The sequence below is a fragment of the Panthera leo genome, chromosome A2 (genome assembly GCF_018350215.1).
Source record: "Panthera leo isolate Ple1 chromosome A2, P.leo_Ple1_pat1.1, whole genome shotgun sequence".
Classification (NCBI taxonomy): Eukaryota; Metazoa; Chordata; class Mammalia; order Carnivora; family Felidae; genus Panthera; species Panthera leo.
This window is the reverse complement of record NC_056680.1, coordinates 115,882,492-115,889,576: the sequence shown is the minus strand read 5'-3', so window position 1 is coordinate 115,889,576 and position 7,085 is coordinate 115,882,492.

The following is a 7,085-nucleotide window of genomic DNA, read 5'->3' as shown; positions in this document are numbered from 1 at the left end:
GACTTCCCAAGGAATGCAAGGGGACTGACTGCAGGCAGTCCTTGACTCATGACCACCTTCCTCCATCTGCAAAACTAGCAACAGTCCTCACATCCCATGACCCTTAACCTCCTCTTTCTGCCTCCCTCTTCTGCTTTTAAGTACCCTTGTGAGTACATTGGGCCCACCCAAGTCATCCAGGATATCTCCCTATTTTGAGGTCAACTGGTTAGCGTCCTTGATTCTATTTGCTACTTCAACTTATCTTTGCCATGTAATGGAACATGTTCACAGGTTCCTGGCATAGGGACGTGGACATGGGACATGGCCTACCACGGTAACTACAACAGATTGAAAAACATCAAATATGTTTAAGTACATAAGCTCAAAGTAATATGCAGACAAAGCTCACTGTCAGGAAACTGACACTGGAAAGCTGGAGCCAGCTTCAGATCCTGTGTCCCCTTCCCTCTCTGCCCCTCCCCTGCTCTCTCTCAAAAATAAATAAACATTTAAAAAAAGAATTCAAATTAAATAAAATTTGAAATTAAAAAATAAATAAATAACATCAAAATAACATCAAATAAAATTAGGACTGGGAGTGGGAGGGGGAACAGAGCAAACAAGATTGGCCATAAGCCAATAACAGGAAAGAGAGAGAGAGCAAGCACATGAGCAGGGAGGGGCAGAGAGAGAGAATTTCAGGTACGGTCCACACAACCCCATGGCTCGAACCCATGAACTGTGAGATCATGACCTGCCTGAGCCAAAATCAAGAGTCAGACACTTAACCGACTGAGCCACCCAGGCTCTCTAGTAATTGTTTTTAAGATTTTATTTTTAAGTAACCTCCACACTCAACGTGGGGCTTGAACTCTCAAACCCTGAGATCAAGAATCATATGTTCTACAGACTGAGCCAGCCAGGCTCCCCTACCTAGTAATTATTGTTACAGGAAAAATATTAAAAGAAAATACACCAACATTTTAACCATATTTGTTTTAGCATGGAGGGATTCTGTTTTCTTCTCTTTTTTCTATATATTTTGCATTTCTTGGTAATGTGGTTTGATCATTGAAGATTGTGGTAAATATACATATGTACACTTCAGCTACTTTTTATTCTCTCTCCATCTTTTTACTAAACTATTTTTAAAACGTGTATACATGTTGCCTCAACCTCTTTCTTGAATGGTCTTTCTTAAAAGCATAGACTATTGTCCAGTTTGGTCTGAGAAAGTGCTGCATTACATTCTTTGCCCAGCTGGTGGCAGTATCAACACTTGATCCTTCCTGCCACCTGTATCCTCATAACCATAGCCCGGATTAACATACGCTCCGATTTGTTACAATCTTAGAAATGTAGGCGGTAGTTATCTACTTTTTACAGACAGCATTCTATACTGCCAACATCAAAGACTCCAGCGCCAGATTACATCTGTGCCTGTGAATTTGCACCTTTCCTGGCTCTCTCCTCAGTTGTCTCCCCGGCCTCCCAGCCCTGTCACCCATGGAGTTGCCAGAGTCATCCTGGCGCCTGGAAAAGAGGGAAGCAGAAAGTATGGGCAAGGAAAGAGAGAAGCTGATTTTTCCTTTCTTTCTTCACCTAGGGTGGAGGAAAGTCTTTAATATTAAAATGAAATTTAGCATTATGGCTAATATATGAGATAAAATTTTTGGTTGTTTGTTTGGTCTTTGTTTTAATTAAGCAGGCCCCATGCCCAACGTGGGGCTTGGGCTTATGACCCGTAGATCAAGAGTCACATGCTCTACCAACTGAGCCAGCCAGGGACCCCTAATAAAATTTTAATCAGGGACTTGGCATTGGACATGACTAGTTGATTTTTTATTACTTAAGAATAAGGCTGAGTCCGAGCCAATCTACACCAGTAGGGCTGAACCAATCATCAAAATACGTAAGTAGTCCTATACCAGAAGGTAAATGTTCCAGCCTATTCTCCCTGATGTGTGTGTGCGCGCACACACACACACACACACACACACAGAAAACATGACCCTTCTGGGACTTTCCATCAGCTGCAAGATGCAGAAATTAAAGAAGTCTCACCTGGCCCAACAGAGGGGCCTCCAGAAGCCTGCTCTGGCACTTGGACCAGCCTGAGTTGTGATAGATTTGGAGCCAAACCCAAACAACTGTTAAGGACTTTTCGTATTGAAGGGTTTTTAAAAACTGAAGACTGAGCTGAGAAATCATGAGACCTACCACAGATTTTGTCCAGAGGCAGAAAGAAAGAGTGATTTAACAGGTAGTGGGAGAAAGAATAAAGTCGTTTTCTGATTGTGCTTGTTTTCAGCTAATGTACCTGTTACACAACTATTTGTATACTTAAGCAAGTCAACAAACACAATGACAAAATGAAGGAAATGAAAATTAGTGAGAGTTGCAGAATATAAGAGAAAACCACGCAAGTCAATTGCATTGCTACATGAAGAAATGCAAATTATAAAATTTTTAAAAATTCCACTCATAACAGAGGGGAAAAAACCTTAATAACTGAAGACAGGAGATTTTGTCAAGGAAGTACTTTTAAAATTTTGGTAGTGATAGAAAAATAAAAGCAAGAGCCATCATTGTGAATAAGTTTATGTCCTGTTTAAGGAAACACAATACAGTAAGATAATAGTACGCACTAGGCTCTGGTTCTCAAAGTGTGTTCCGCGGACCAGCCACTCCACCAAGAACTTGAATATGGTATCACTTTCACTCCTCCGTAGCTGGGTAGCATCTCCCATATTTTCTAATGAGGAACAGAGGTTAGAGGGGTAAAGTGTTCCCCTCTGGAGGTCCCAGAGTTGCTGAGTAGGAGCCCCAGAGTTAAAATACAGCTGTGCTTTACTCAAAAACATGTCTTCCCCACCAAGCTGCCTGCAAATTAATAGGATGCTGGTAAAAATTATTTAACATATGTACGGCCAAAGCAAGCACACACACAAAGAACAACAACGTTGTAAATAGTGCAGAGCTACATAATAACAACCTGATGATGAAGTACGGTATGACTTGCTCCTCTGCTTCTGAATGCCAGGAAGTCCTAGAGACTCACATGTTCTATTAGCATAACCTTACATCACAGTATTTTTGGAGCAGGTAAATGGGCTGATTTGCCTGCATTTGAGCAGTAATGCAGAATGAATAGCTACCCCGTGGCCAGTTGGATGGCTCTCACTGGAAAAAGGGAGAAAACCAAGATGCATCCCTGGATGTCCGGGAGCTGAGGAGGAAGACAAGCCTAATAAGTAACTCAGAGGAGGCTTCTGTGTGAGTTCACATGCTGGCTCCATGCAGACAAGCCCTTTCACGCATAGCTCCTGCCACGGCCCTAACACAGGTATCTCCCGCTGTGTTAGGTACAGAAGTACAGGTTTTCGCTAACCGAAAGTAATCTCAAGAGGATTTTTGCTTTTAGGAAAAAAGGGTGAAAGTGAAAATAGTATTTGGCATTGGTTTTGCAGTGAGGCTTGTAGAGGCAGTGAGAGTGACCCCACCAAACTCCTTCCCTGGGAGCTACATTTCATCAGCAAGCCGCCTGGCTTTGAACTGTGTCCAGTGAGTATCTGTGCTTTATCATGATTTATGCTGTGCATCTGTTAGCAAGATGCATCCTAAGGTATTAGAGAAACCTAAGAGAGGTTCTGGTTTTGGTCTGGGGATGCTCAATAAAGTTTCCATATAGATTAGTGGTAATTGCTTCAATTTATGCCATTCCCGCTTTCAGAAGTTTTCGTAAGAACACTCCAATTTCAGATAACTGGGGAAAACTACTCTTATTGGGTCTTCTCTGCCCCTGTGAAGCACAGAGGTAGTACAAGTTTCTCTGGTGGCTACACTTGGTGATAGTAAGCATTTAATCCCCTGGGGAAAATCCTGAAGACCAATGTGGCCAGTTCACTGACAACACTGAATACCTCACCCTTGAATTTTTCTCATTGATCAGGCATTAATCAGCATGATGTGGACCAGTGACATGTGGCTCTGGCAATTTCCAGAATAAAAGTTCATGCCTACCAATATATATATATGTATTTTAAGGGGAATTTTCTCTTACAACATTATAACATTTATTTTTAAAAATTACCTTAAGTAGAACCCTATGAGTTTAGCAACTAATGTATGACATTCTGTATTTCAACTCTCTAAATTCCTGTGTCTTTTGCAAAATTTATCAAGATTTGTCACAGGTAGGGCGCCTACATGGCTCAGTTGGTCAAGCGTCTGACTCGATCTCCGCTCAGGTTGACTCTTGATCTCAGCTCAGGTCTTGATCTCATGGTCGTGAGTTGAAGCCCCACATTGGGCTCCACGCTGGGTGTGAAGCCTATTTTTAAAAAAAGAAAAAAAGGTTTGCCACTCTTGCCTTTGTTCAGGACTGATATTCCCCAAAGCTCCTGTTTTCACTACCACTAATTATAAATGGGCTTTTCATGATTCTGCTCTTCCGCATGGAGTGAAGACAGAAAGGGCTTCCAGGGAGAAAGCACATCTTCTCAGATTCTTCATCCTTTTATCCTTTGTCTTCTCTCTCAAATGTTTTTGCCTGACATCTCAAGAGTTGGAGACTGATAACCAGTAGTAAAAGTAACACCCACCACCAGACTAACCATTCAGAACCACCCACTGAGTGAATCATAGGATTCCTAGCAGTTTTGCTCAATAGGGTCTCACCTCTGGCTTTAGCTAATAGCTGGAAGGGAGTCCAGGAACAGAATGAAGAAAGGAAAGGAAGTCTTCCTTGCAAGGACTGTCAAGCAGGTTAAATGCATCCTTAAAATTACACGTTTAAAATTATTCATGTTGGAAGAGAAAAATGTCTGATTCTTCCCCTTCTTTACAATTCTGAAATTTTTAGTCTACGCCTTTTATTCTTTTCCATTTAGATCCACGAAAAACCACACATTTATCCAGAGAAGCCTGGGACACGGGTCAAAGGCTGATGGCCCGCTTTGGGGATACAAAATAGCAGCTCACGGTCAGATATGTCATCAGCAGGAGCAGCTTAAGCTTAAGTGACAGGCGCATCTTCCAAATCAGGACTTCCCTAGGGCCCGTAAGAAACCAAGGGTAAAGATAGTCCATGTCTCAGGGCCTCTTTCTGAGCACATTAGAAATGTTGAAAATGGGGACAGGCTCTGATTCTATTAGATTTAAGGCCCGGGTGCCATCTCTGGTCTCCAGGAGATCCTTAAAAATAGGCCATTAGCGGAGAGCACTTGCAAGGCTCCAGGGGAAAAGGCACTCCAAGTAAAAAGGATTATGATACTTAACAGGCACATTTTGCACATTCCAAGAGGCTGGGGGTGAGGAGGGAGCATTGCTGAGTGCATCGGTTGCGTATATTATAGCATATAAATGTCACTGTAGTCGGGTTTCAGCCAGCAAATCCTGAATTAGACCCACAAGCATTAGCCATTGGAAATGTCTGGAGTCTCTTCACAGAAAATAAAGTGCTGCCTGTGCATATGGATGTTGGAAATGGTGATGGGTGAAATCCATCAAAGCTAGGGAGTTGGTGGGTGCAAAGGGTCCTTGAACACTGTGGCAGGTACAGTTAGGCTACAGGGCCCACTTGGGAGGTTGTGTTATCTCACCCCATGAAAGGTAAGGGCTGACTATTGTATTTATAGTCAACTCTAGGATCTCTTCCCTTCCTATTGCTGCAATTTTCTGTACATGGTGTCTGGAGCTAGACTGCCTGTGTTTGAACGGAGATTTCATTATTACAGCTTTTCTATCTCTGATAATGGAACAATCTCGCTTCTTCGTGTTGGTTTTGATAGTGTGCTACTTGAACTTGTTCTGGACTCATTCAGAAGCTTGCTTGCTGTCCTCTAGAAGCACACCGAAATGCAACATTCACCTTAATAGCTTTGCCAAAGACTTGATCAAAAAGACGCAATGCTCTGTGAACTTGGCAAGTCTTCCGGCCTGTATAAGAACCGTATTCATAATACTGTGGTTATTGTGAGAATACAACACGACTGTATTTTTTTAAGCTAGAAAAAAAATGTCTTCTAAAAGTTCCTGGAAGTCTACTGTCTAGAAGGAGAAGAGCCATCAATTCACCTTTGGAGGAGATTCCCTTTGTTTGGAGAAAAACACCAGAATGGACAACTTGAGTAATAAAAGGTAAGTATCCGGTATAAATGCATATAAACATTACATATACCAATGCATTTAATCTTCCTAACATTTGGAATGTAAGTTCTATTCAACAAATATTTATATGGTACTTACTATGTACCAGGTATTGATCTACGTGCTTTGCAAATATTAACCCATTTCAAACTGTAACAACTCAGGACAGGCGTACACTAAAATTACTCGCTCAAAGTCATGCAGCTAATAAAGAGTAGAGCAAGGATTCATAGTCAGGTAGTCTGGCATCACAGTCTGTGCACTTAATCCCTACGCCAGGCCCCAGACCCTGAGTGTGGCATCTGCACCATAGCCTAGCATCTAGGAAAGTGCCTGGACCACAGCAGGCACTCAGATATACCAAAAGGATGGATGGATATGATCCTGACTGCCTGCACCATTCTAAAACGCTATGCATCATTACAAACTCAATCCTCTCAACAACTCGGTGATATATAGGTACTATTATTATAGTGAGCACATAATTTACTCCCAACACCAGGACATTGTTACTAATTATAGCCAAATAACAAACATAAGGGAACTGTCCCAGACAAACCAGGACATGCACTGACCTGAATTATTATTATTATTGTTATTATTATTGCACAGATGGTGAAAATGAAGCACAGGGAAGTTAATTAATTTGCCCAAGATCACACATGAGTAAGTGATGGCCTCAGGACTGGAAGCCCAATATTCACACTCGAGTTCCATAGTGACTCTGCTATAGGGAAGCGAGACAGAGGTAGAGTGTTTTTCCTGATGTCACACAATTAGCCCCAGACGCCATGCTATTTCTATTAATATACTCCCTCTTCTAACGTGTTTGTACCAGAGATTAGTCCTGAATCTTATTTGTCCTCTAAACCACCTTTGAAGAAAGAAGTTCTCTCCAGGGAACAAACACTCTCATACATGGGGATTTGCTTTGCTAAAACCTTGGGAAAATA